Raw genomic sequence first — 12,131 nt, 5'->3', positions numbered from 1 at the left:
ACGTGAGCGAGAGTTTCGGCTATACTCGGGATGGTAGTGATCTCTTGCCACCAGTTCCCTCTTCAAGTTCTGGACCCTGTGCCTGAGCTCCTATATGATTCGAGAGTTGTCATCACCGGTACCACCAAACGGGCGCTTTTTCAAAGATCGGTCATGGGAGTCGCCTTGGAGAGAGGGGGTCCTTCGACATTCCCAGGAGGTTCTCGAGCTCACTCTACTCCTACGGCGGCCCCCTGGACGCCCGGTAGCTCCTCCCTCCTCTCGTATTTCCTTCGTACGAAGGATAAGCTCCATGCTCGCGTCAGGTCCCTACAAACAGCGCTAATGTTCGGTTGCTCATCGGAATGGGTGGTCGGTTGTACAGCTAGGTGTGAGCAATGATGGGATGTTGAGTATCAGGACCGGGGAGTGAGCTTGGCGACGAGTATGGCCACGATCGTCGGTGAGTCGGCGGGTGGGGCCATCTGCAAGGACACTTTGATGCTAAAGTAAGCGTCCGTACGATGAGGCGACTAATTAGGGTAAAAAGATGACGTACCTGGGGGAGGGGCAAGTCTCCCTCCCTTTATCTGTACTCGTCGGGTGGATCCTTTCATTTGGACCCTCGTGTCTGAAAATATCCACCAGCTGTCTAGACCGCCAACTGTCTAGACTCTCACTGGGATGGCATCATGCAAGATACATTGCCTCAGACAGGTCAAAAAGTCGTCGGGTTGAAAGTAGGTCAGGTGGACCTCCTGCCCTTAATGGGTTAGACCAGAACATAAACTAAATTACTATTATTACACTAATTTAATTCTTTAATTATTCAAATACTAAATTTTATTTTCACTATAAATAACATTATTTAAAAAACTAAATTATAATTAGCTCCTAACAATAATTATTAAAACATTAACTTAAGTAATATATAATATAAATCAAATTTGCATTATTATACTGAATAACATTCATTCAATACAACTAAACAAACGACTTTGTCTAATACCATAACTATAAATAACTATGTATGTTTAATCAAATTAACACACCAACACATATACGTTATTTCTGTTTAATAAAATTAACTATCTCACTAAATATATATGATTTACATACAATAAATTATTATGACCAAACAAGGTCTAACTAACTAATATTTTTTTAACTGAAAAATAAAATAAAATAAAAAACTAATTACTCGCATAATTAGGTGAGATAATTAACGATATTAAAGATTAAAACACCAAATTTCTTTAATTTTAGGTTTTTTGGTATTGTTAGATGATGAACAAAATGGAGTAAGACTTATTGTTCTTTTTTTTTTTTTTTGAACAAAGAAAAGTTCAACACACTAAAGTGGAGTGACACAAAGAACCAAATTACAAGAAAAAGGTAAAACAAAGGTAATCCACAGCGACTAATACATTGTCATCTCCGACATTGCCATCAACAACTTCATGGATCAGCACCAGACCACTCTTTGAAGCTCACCACCGACCTCAATTTGATGTCCTCAACGTTACTTTCTTCATTCTTAAATATTCTCGTATTTCGTTCCATCCAAATATTCCAAATTATTGTACAGAAACTAACCAACCGCTTATTCTGCTCAACTTTTTTACCAGACTCTCCTATCCAACTCTTAAACAAGTCCTTGATCGAGCCCGGAACAACCCAAACTATATCAAAGTATGTCAACCAAGCACACCACACCTGTCAAGTAAACTCACAGCAGAGAAATAAATGATGAACAAATTCTACATCTTTTTTACACAAAACACAGGTATTATCACTTAGACGACTGACACCTAGTCTACTCAGTCTCTCTTTGGTATTTACTCTTCCCACTAAGACAAACCATGTGAAGAGCTCAATTTTTGGCAGAACCAAATCTCTCCAAATTGAGCTAGTAAAGTTGTAGCTTGTGACTTTCTCTTATGCAGTTTCTGTCTGCAACACATGCACAAAAGAGTTAGTAGAAAAAATACCTTTTTTTTTTTTATCAAATTTCCACACCACGCTGTCCTTTCTACTAGGTGATAATTTAACTGGTCTTAGCCTTTCATGAAGTTTGTTGACGAGAGCCAACTCCCATTGAAACAATTCTCTCCTAAAAAAAAAATTTCATATCCACTCTAACCCATCCCAAAACCCACAATCCCCTATAACAGATCCTTGCTGGTTTGAAACAGAGAAAAGTCTCGGAAAGCTCTCTTTCAAGGGTCCACCTTGTAACCAATTATCCTCCCAAAAATAAGTTCTCCTCCCGTCTCCTATTTCCATAGATAGCCCACTAAGAATTTTGTCTTTCACATGTTGCTCCTTTATCTTCAATTGACAGATATCTTTCCACGGACCTCCTCTTGTGGGTAGTAACTGTTTTGCTAGCATTATATTTGGATTTAAGCCATTACACGAACATACAATCTTCTTCCACAACGAACAATCCTCCTTTGAAAACCGCCACCACCACTTAAACAGAAGTGCTGTATTCCTAATTACAGCATCTCCCACTCCCAAGCCTCCTAGCTTTTTCAGAGCCTGCACCAATTCCCATTTTACCAGAGGCATACCATTATTACCATAAAAAATTTCTTTGCAACGCAATCGACCTCTCTGCTACCCTTTTTGGCATCTTATATAAGTTAAGATAGTAGACTGGCAAGCTATTAAGCACAGACTTGATAAGAGCTAACTTTCCAGCTTTGTTAAGTACCTTTGCTTTCCACAGACCGAGCTTCTCTTCTACCTTGTCTATAATCGGTTTCCATATCTTCACTAGTCGAGGATTTGCTCCTAAGGGTATTCCCAAGTACCTTACAGGTAGGACCGCTTCAGTACATCCTAGTAGCCCACACATATTTGTCACCCACTCCGATTCACAATTAACGGAAATCAAATTCGATTTGTCAAAGTTGATACTTAGTCCAGACATGAGTTCAAAGCATCGCAGGAGCCTCTTATAATTCAAGATTGTTTCAGTCTCTGGTGGGCAGAACAAAATAATGTTGTCCGCAAACTGTAAATGTGACAGTTCTATTTTATCCCTCCCAACCAGTAGAGGAGATATACGTCCATTCCTGACAGCTTCTGCCACCATCCTATGTAATATGTCAACAACAAGAACAAACAGGAATGGAGATAGAGGATCCCCTTGTCTTAGGTCTCTCTCCATCTTGAACGGCTTGGAAGGTGCCCCATTAATCAGAACTGACATAGAGGCTGTACTTACACATTCCTTTACCCATGCTCTCCATTTATGTCCGAAACCCATATTTTCTAACACAATATCAACAAAGCTCCACCTGACCCTGTCATATGCCTTTTGAAAATCTAGCTTTATAATCGCCGCCTTCTTCTTACTCGTCTTAAGCCACTGAACTGTTTCACATGCAATGAGAGCACCGTCATGTATTTTCCGGCCCTTCACGAAAGCACTCTGTGTCTCTCCCATTAGTCTTGGCATCACTGAACTCATCCTTCTTACCAAAATCTTCGATATCACTTTGTACATACACCCAACCATGCTAATAGGCCTGAGGTCCTTAATCTCCTTGGCACCCACAAACTTTGGAGCTAGCGCCACCCAAGTTACATTCGCATCGTCGGTAATTTGGCACTATGGAAGAAAGCTAATACAGCTGCAGTGAATTCATGACCAAACTCATCCCAACAATTCTTAATGAAGTTCATGTTATACCCGTCATTACCTGGGACTCTTGTCGACTCACAATTCCAAACAGCCTCTCTAATTTCCTCAGCAGAAGGCATTACTTCTAATGCTGTAGCTTCATCTCCCTCTATCTTCATCACTAGTCCTTCCCGAAACCCAATCAATGGCACATATTCTTGTCGATACAAATCTTTATAAAACCCTCTGATCGCAACCTTTATTCTGGACTGATTCCGTACCAATCTCCCATGCAGTAAGAGTGCATCAATTCTGTTGTTCCTCCTTCTAGCCGAGGCTACTTGATGGAAGTATCTGGTATTCTTATCCATATCCCTTGCATGTCGAGACCGAGACATCTGCTTCCAGTGAATTTCCTTCCGAATATACCATTTCTCGCAACATCTCACCAAAGCTTTGCGCCTAGCCTCCATTGTACCGTCATATGTGCCATCACTTACCATATCATCAATCTTTTTTATCTCCTCCTCAAATCTCTTTATTTTACTATCCATGTCACCTGTCTCTATGCCATCTTCTCAGAGGAGACGTCAGTGCCTTGAGCTTGCTAGTGAATTGAACATCCCCTAAGTTTCTCCATTCCTCTTTCACCATGCTCAAAAAACACTCATGTGTGAACCACGCATCTAAACTTCTAAACGGTCTTGGGCCTCCCTTCACTCTTGTATCTTCCACAATCAGCGGACAATGATCTGATAGCACTCGAGGTCCACCTTTCAAACGAGTATCCGGAAGCGCTTCAATCCAATCTACACTGACTAAAACCCTATCAATGCGGCTACATTGTCGACCCCTGAACCATGTGAATTTACGGTCGTTTAGAGGAAGATCCAACAACTGCATATCCTGTACCCAAATCTTAAACTCTTTCGCAGACAGTGGTAGCCTACTCACTTCTTTCCTTTCCTCCACATGCAATATTTCATTGAAGTCCCCATAAAGCAAAAAGACACCTGACACAGCCCCACAATATAACTCAACTCCTCCCACATCACCAGCTTTTCAGCTCTCCCATGTGCGCCGTACACCAAACAAAACGCACAGCTAAGATTATTATTAGTCATCACTCCCTCCACACACAGCCACCGTTTCCCTTTATAACAATTATTCATTTTAAACGACATATCATCCCACATTAACAGTAAACCTCCAGAAGTAGCTACGGATTCCACATATTCCCACCCCAACATGTCATTTCCCCAAATACGTATAACATCAAATTTAGTTAATACTTGACGCTTAGTTTCAATCAAACCTAACATGTTTAATCTATAATTATTTTTCAATTCTTTTATCATTTTCAGCTTTCCATCACTTCCTAACCCCTAATATTCCAAAAACTGTAAATCATTTAAAAATATTTTTACACACTTTGTTGCAGTTCTTAGGTCTGCTTCTTCTCGCTTTCTCTTTTTGTTTCGCCAGCCTCCTCCTATTTGTAATTTCTTCATTCTGTGCTTGAAACATTGCCATGATATCGTCTTCTTTATTATGTAAAACTGCACCTGATTCCACGGCTAATTCCCAAGTTTTTCTATTTTCCTTCATTTATTCCTCCCACTCCAGCCTTTCATCAAACACATTCTGATTCCCTTGGTTTGTTCCGGAGCCACTTTCCTTGTGGTTGCATTCTTTACCGTTTGCACAATGTTCCTTGCAAGCTGTTACTATCTCTGGAATAATCTCACCTTCTTCGCCTTCTTCCTCTGCTGGATTCAAGTTCTTGTTGTTGCTCCGATTACCTTGCTCATTGATTTCGCCATGGTACTCTTCATCACTTAACATTTCTACCACACTGCATCCCATGCGTCAATCAGACCCGCTCCTTGTTTCCCGTCACCGCCGCTGTCCCGCATCCCGTATACAGGCGCTACTCATGGAGCCACCATCTTTGACCGGGCATGTTTCACCACACTTGTCACCATCACCGTCTGACCCGCGTTCCCTTTCCCCTGCGCGATGCTGTTCTGACGCGTGTCTTCACCCGTCGCCACCCGTGTGTGTTTCAACGTCGACTGCACCGGTTCCAGCGGCGTGCAGGAGCTGCTCCTCGAAGAGAGCATGTCGCCATTCCTTCCTTCATCAGCAGCGTGCACTTCAACCGGCGGAGAATGTACCTGATCCGCTTCTTCATGAGCCCACCCACTAGGACCCATTTCGCCTTCAACAATTCTATATTGAATATCATCATTCGGCAGCCCAGTTCCATGAAGGCCCAACTTTCCTATGCCGCTCCTTTCTCTTTTGTTTTCACGTTCCTTGTGAAAATAATGGCCCACCATATTCCTCATTTCAGCCCTTATAAGATTTGCATGTAACCCTCCACTTGAAATAAAATTTCCTTGTGACACCGTCCTTTCGGAGTTCCCTTCTATATTAAATTCAAGATCGCCATGATTTTTTCCTCTATCAATTCCTTTTAATGCATTTAAGTCCGTTTCCCTTTTTTTCTTGTACGATAGTAAATGCTCCTGATTCCAATCATTCAAAAATAAGTCATGAATTACTGTTCTATCCTTATCTTCATCGTGATTCCTTAGTCCTGCCTCCACCAATTCAGCCGCCGGGTCAAACATTGGTGCCAACGCCTTTCTTTCTCTATCACTTACATCATAGTTGGCCTTCACCATTCGCTGATTTTCACCTGCCGTCATGCTCTCTGCTCCATATATCTCACGTCCCACCTCCTTCACAAGGACATCAAATCCACTAATACCGACCGTTATGTGGATCCACTCACTAATAACATCAAACATACAAGTATTGATTAGGACTTTTCTAGAGCTGAATGATAATTTTGATTTCGTCACACTGTACTACTTCCCCCCATTGTCCACCTATTCTTTTAAATGTTTCTGCAAACCACACATGCAATGGCACTCCAAAACATTCTAGCCATACTCTTCTAGTCTCAGTTCGTTCTGATTCTTTCCATCTCCAAACACTATGAAAAAATTGCAGGAAACTATTCATTTTAAACGTGTAAGATTCCTCCGCATGCTTCACAGTGTCGAAAGTTAAAAGTGCCTTATAAACTCCTAATTCACGGACTTGAATAACCTGAGGCAGATTCTTGCTAATTACATTCTTTAAAGCATTGAAATCTATGGCCTTGGTCGTCCCCCCGACTAAACTCCTTGCTAGCCAACCCATATTCTCTTCTGCAACTGTTACTTCAACCTTCTTCGTCCATCCATTGCCGTTTGGCTGCTTCTCCGATGTAGTCTTCATCGTCCCTCCCTCACTTGTAAGCATATTCATCTTGTCACCACGTTGAGTCCGCATATTCCCATTAGCAATATGTTCTCTACCCTCGATATGCATTCTTCTTACTGTCTCCTTCATAAGCCTTCTATACGTAGCTTCTTTTACTGAGATTGTCTTCCCACGTAGCCTCATTCGGTCCATGTCCGTTATTGCCTTCACTGCTCCCCCTTTTGTCGTGTACCGTATAAAGACAAAGATATATCAAACCTTTTTTCTGCTTACAAGACAAATATATGTCAATGATTCTTCCTGTCCAGGTAAAAAGGTGGAATAATTTCCTCTTCGAGATATCTTCTGGTAAATTATCAACAAAAATGGAAAACGACTCATTTTCCAGACGATAGTATTCTTCTCTATTCCAAACCCTAGAATCTTTTGAATGTTGTTCTTCTTTTAGTTGGTCTTTTAATTTGTGAAAAAAGATTTTTTTTTTTTTATAAAAGAAGAGAAGAGTTTATTTGTGAGGAGAGGTATATGTGAAAGTGATAAGTTGAGTGAGAGGAGAATTTTTGCCGAAAAGAGAGACTACGCTGTTGTTACTGGTGCTGCTTCTTCGGCTCCTGTCGCATCACGTGTGTATGGTATAAATATCGAATGTCTAATTTTAGTACCTCACAAATTGTTTGATTTGTTATTCCATTAATTTGGATTTTACAGAGAGTTGTACTCTACATGAATGTAATATTTTTTTTACTAAAATTAAAATTAAAAAATATAATTTTGATGTCAATTCTATTTTGTTATCGTATATCTTGTATTCGCATCAGTGTCCGTGCATATAATGTATATTTAACATAATTATAAAATAAATTATCCATTATTTTTGTTTTAGTCTTTTAAAAGAAAAGAAAAATACTCAAGCCACGTGTCGTGTATCTAACTATGCTAACAACTCGAGGATGCTCCAAGTTTCCACGTGTCACATATGTAAAGCACCCCAAGAGTGCTGCTGGATCCATACTCCACCACTATGACCATCTCTACCATTCAACGGGGAATTGTGCAAAGTGCACAGCCCTCACTTGTTGTTGTAACCGTCCACGTGTCCTTCCGCATGCAAACTTGATCCATCCATCTCCACCTCTTTGACAATTTCGAACCGCCATTTCCCCTTCCCCTTTCTCTTCTTTTAAACCCACCCCGTTACATACACTTACACTTCATTCCCATACATCTATCTATCTATCTATCAATCTATATGCCCAGAATTTCCCCAAAGTTCTTGAAACACAAAGCAACTTACACCACAAAGAAAGCAGTTTCTTGGTTCTTTAAAGGAGGAACAACAAAACAATGGCGTCTCAGCAGATATCTCGCAAAGAAAACACGGCACAGGAACAAGAAGGGGACTCTAATAAGATGAAAACACAAACACAAAGGCACCATGTTACAACTGAGAAGTTGCAAGAGGGTGCTGACAAAGCTAGAGATGCTTCTTCTTTCCAAGCTCAACAACAACAGAATAATAAAAAGAATCCAACTCAGGAGAATAAACAAAAAAGAGCAGAACAAGCATTAAGGGACATAAACCAAAAAGCAGATCAACATAAACAAAAGGAACAGCAGAATTCCGAAGCTCGGGCTCAACAAGAAGCAGCAAAGGACATAAACAAAAAAGGAGAAGAAAAGAACCACAAAGAACAATCAAATCTTGGAGGCATTTCTAGGTCTCAACAAGAGAGTAGCGGCGAAACTCAGAAAGAAAAGAATGATGAACAGCCAAGTTTGGAAGAGATTTCGAAGTACAGAGGTCAAGCTCAACAGAATTCAATGGATGCAATTTCCGCAGCTCAAGAGAGGTACCAGAAAGAAAAACAAGCAGCCAGAGGCACCGGAACCGGCACTAGTCAAATCCCTCAAGATAAAACCGCTATAGAGGGTATGCTGGGCAGAAGGCTTCTGAGCTCGCCGCGAAGTCGGTGGGGACCGTTAAAGGGTTGGCTGCTGCTGCTGGTGATAGTGCCAAGGAGTATACAGCAAGGAAGATGGATGAGAAAGAGACGGAACTGGAGGCCAAGAGAGCAGCTCAGAGACTGGTTTCTATCTTCCTCCAACCAATTTCTTTTTTAGTATTCTAAATAGAGGAATGCTAGAAATTAACCCCTTTTTTTTCTTCTAACACCAGTTTTTTTTTTTTTTAAATTCTTCTATTTATTTTAACTCCTAATTTATAAACTTAAATGCTAACTTTAACTCTTAAATTATAAGCTTGAATCCTAAAATTGGCTAATTTTAACTAACTCTCTATATTTTCTGGTTAGGTATATATACCTCACTAGTAAAACTGTGATTTATGGTTGATCTCAGTTTGGCATTTTGTTCAAGAGTCTCTTATTATCAATTAGTGAAAACTTCACAATTGCATTCAGGAAACTGATGAGAAGAAATCAACGGAAGTTGTTGAAAGAGGAGAAGGACAAGAACAGGAAGGTGGAGTGAGAAGAGGATCTGAAGAGAGAACGTTTCAGGGAGATCAAGGTGAACAACTTGGTGGGGTTGCTACCACTCAAGGTGAAGTTACTCAAGATTTTCAAAAGGGAACAAAAGGAACTGTGGGCAATGTTAACCACCAAAGGGAACAGCAACCATATCAAAACGTTGGTGGAACATTGGGTGATAGTGGTGAAAGGGTGAAGCCATTGGATAATGTGAATGAAGGAGGAAGCCAGGTGCTGGGAGCAGTAGGTGAGACTGTGGCTGAGATTGGAGAAACCATGATTAAACCTGCAATGAAGGCGCAGAGTCAGGGTGGTGGTGGTGGTGGTGGTGGGGTTCTGAATGCCATAGGTGAAACCATATCAGAAATAGCAGAGACAACCCAAGTGTATGTTGTTGGAGAGGGTGAAGCAGAGGAAAGGCAGAACATTGTGTGAAGCAGTTATTTTGATTGTGTGCTAGTTGAAAGTTTCATCTGTTTTTACGGTTATGGTGATGTAGATAAATAAGTAAGGACCAATTTTTATAATTCGGTTCTGAGAATAAATAGCATGTACGTTTTATGGGTTTGTAAATAAATGAATGAATGAATAATTATTTGTGAGAACTGCATTTTTCATCCTTTGAATGTTTTGTTTGTCATCTCGTTTCTCCTTTTTAATAGTTTACATATTGCAAATCCGGTATCATCCTTTGCCAGTGTTAACTCAATAACTGGTTATATTTTCGAGTCAGCCAAGGAATAATAACATCAAGAAGATTCTCCATGTGAAAGGTAGTAGTCAGTTATGTATAAAAATACTATCCACAGGACCAAAATTCTACCAAATATTAAAATATATAAGTTATTCGTGTATTAGGAATTCCAACAACGCCACGGGGAAAATATGAAAAATCTTTTGCAACAAATTAGAAGCAGAGATCCTATATATATATACTGCATCGATAGGCCTTCAAAATGAGAATGCTTTCTTAAAAGAAATAATTTCGATACATTGAGATCATTATTATGATGACATAGAACAGTATATATGATGAATTTTCCGTAATAGCATAAGATGAGTTTCACATACATATATTACTATATCTTCCACCCACTTGGACTACAAATATACCAAGTTTAATTTCACATACTACTACATGGATTTTCTTGCACGCTGGCTTTTATTTGATATATACTATAATTCTGTGTCTATTTATGAAATTTAATTTTCAAGTTTAATAGAAGGTACTACCTACAAAATTATGAAAAATATTTCTAAATATTCGTTCTATAAGTCATTGTATATTTTTTCACCATTGAATAAAATATAGAATAATAATTCATCCTTGAATATGATTTATAAAAACTATATTCAATGGTAAAAAAATATGTACAAAACAAACAATTAGTAAAAAAAAAAAAGATAATGTTCAATTACGTCCTCTTGATATTTTATATAAATGCACCCAGAATAATATACGTCAAGAACTTAATTAATACACATTAAAAATTTCAGAAACCAAATTGAGAATTACCTCTTATAGTAAATATATCTTTAAACTCATACAACGAAAGTAATCATGCATGAGTAGTGGCGCAGAGTATATAGCCAAATTCTATAGAAACCAAATCTAGTTGCTCAGTGGAGATTTTCGGCGATTGTGCTGAGGATCAGGTCCGCCAGGTGAGATTCTATCAGCACCTCCAGTTCCAGGAGCATCATCTTCTACTCGAATTCGCGCACGCTTCGATAGGTCGATGCCTAGTTTATGGAGAATGCGTTTGCTTACGAGTTTTCTTTGAACCAATGGGTGGTCATGGAGGGTACTAGGAAGAAGAACCTGGAAATTCACGAAGAAGAATGTTGAGAAAATGATGAGTGCAAGTATGGAGACTTGCACCACTGGAATTGTATTTGCCGCCATTGTTAAGTGGGAAGGATTTGATTATTGATTTTGAGGAGTTGAGAGTGTGGTAATTATTTGGAGGATGATGAACACAATAAGCATTATATTTATATGGGGGCAAAATCAAAACAAAATAATTAAGATATATTTTTTGTTAGGTCAAGATGAGTAAATGCTGTAATACTGTATATAAGTTTGAATATTCTGAGTGAAACTATAACACTGTGCTGTTGTCCCTTCCAATAAAATAACAAAAGTAATTCTATATTTTTTTTATTTGATTTGCATTTAGATTACCGATAAACTACATATATATATTTATAACAAATACATTAATAACTAATTTTAATGTATGAATAATACTTTTGTTAGAATAATACTAATCTATTGCTATTTTTTTTTATTAAAAATATTGAGTTCCTAGCATTGTACTATTCTAATTAAGTTTCGGAAATTTTTTAGGAAGGATTAATAAGTCATTGAGAAATTTTAAATACTATATTAATCTTTCATTTGAAAGTTACTACTAATATTAGACATGTTGGTTTTTTTTAAGAGTCTTTCAATAATGAGTTGCAACTTGTGAGATGGTTTCATTTGCTTGTAAAAATTGACAAGTTTAAAATATGACTTATTTATAAATGGGTTAGATTTTGTTTTTTGGTTGTCGACGGTATTCCTCATCCCAACAGGATAAGGATTAATCTATCACATGTTAAGTAGATCTGTTAATTTATTTAGCCACATATATAAACTGTGTTGTTATTGTAACATTAGTTTCTTAATTAGATTTTTAATAACTAGAAATTAATTAGTTTAAAATGAAATTATATAGATATATGATAAAATTTCTTGATGACTTGTA

The 12,131-nt window shown here is 38.5% G+C and overlaps 1 pseudogene; it reads left to right on the top strand.

The window, feature by feature from the left end:
- LOC107630011 lies at positions 8,030–10,004 on the top strand (annotated as a pseudogene).

The sequence above is a fragment of the Arachis ipaensis genome, chromosome B03 (genome assembly GCF_000816755.2).
Source record: "Arachis ipaensis cultivar K30076 chromosome B03, Araip1.1, whole genome shotgun sequence".
NCBI lineage: Eukaryota > Viridiplantae > Streptophyta > Magnoliopsida > Fabales > Fabaceae > Arachis > Arachis ipaensis.
Note: the sequence above shows the minus strand (reverse complement) of the source record. Positions and strands in the feature narration are given on the sequence as shown.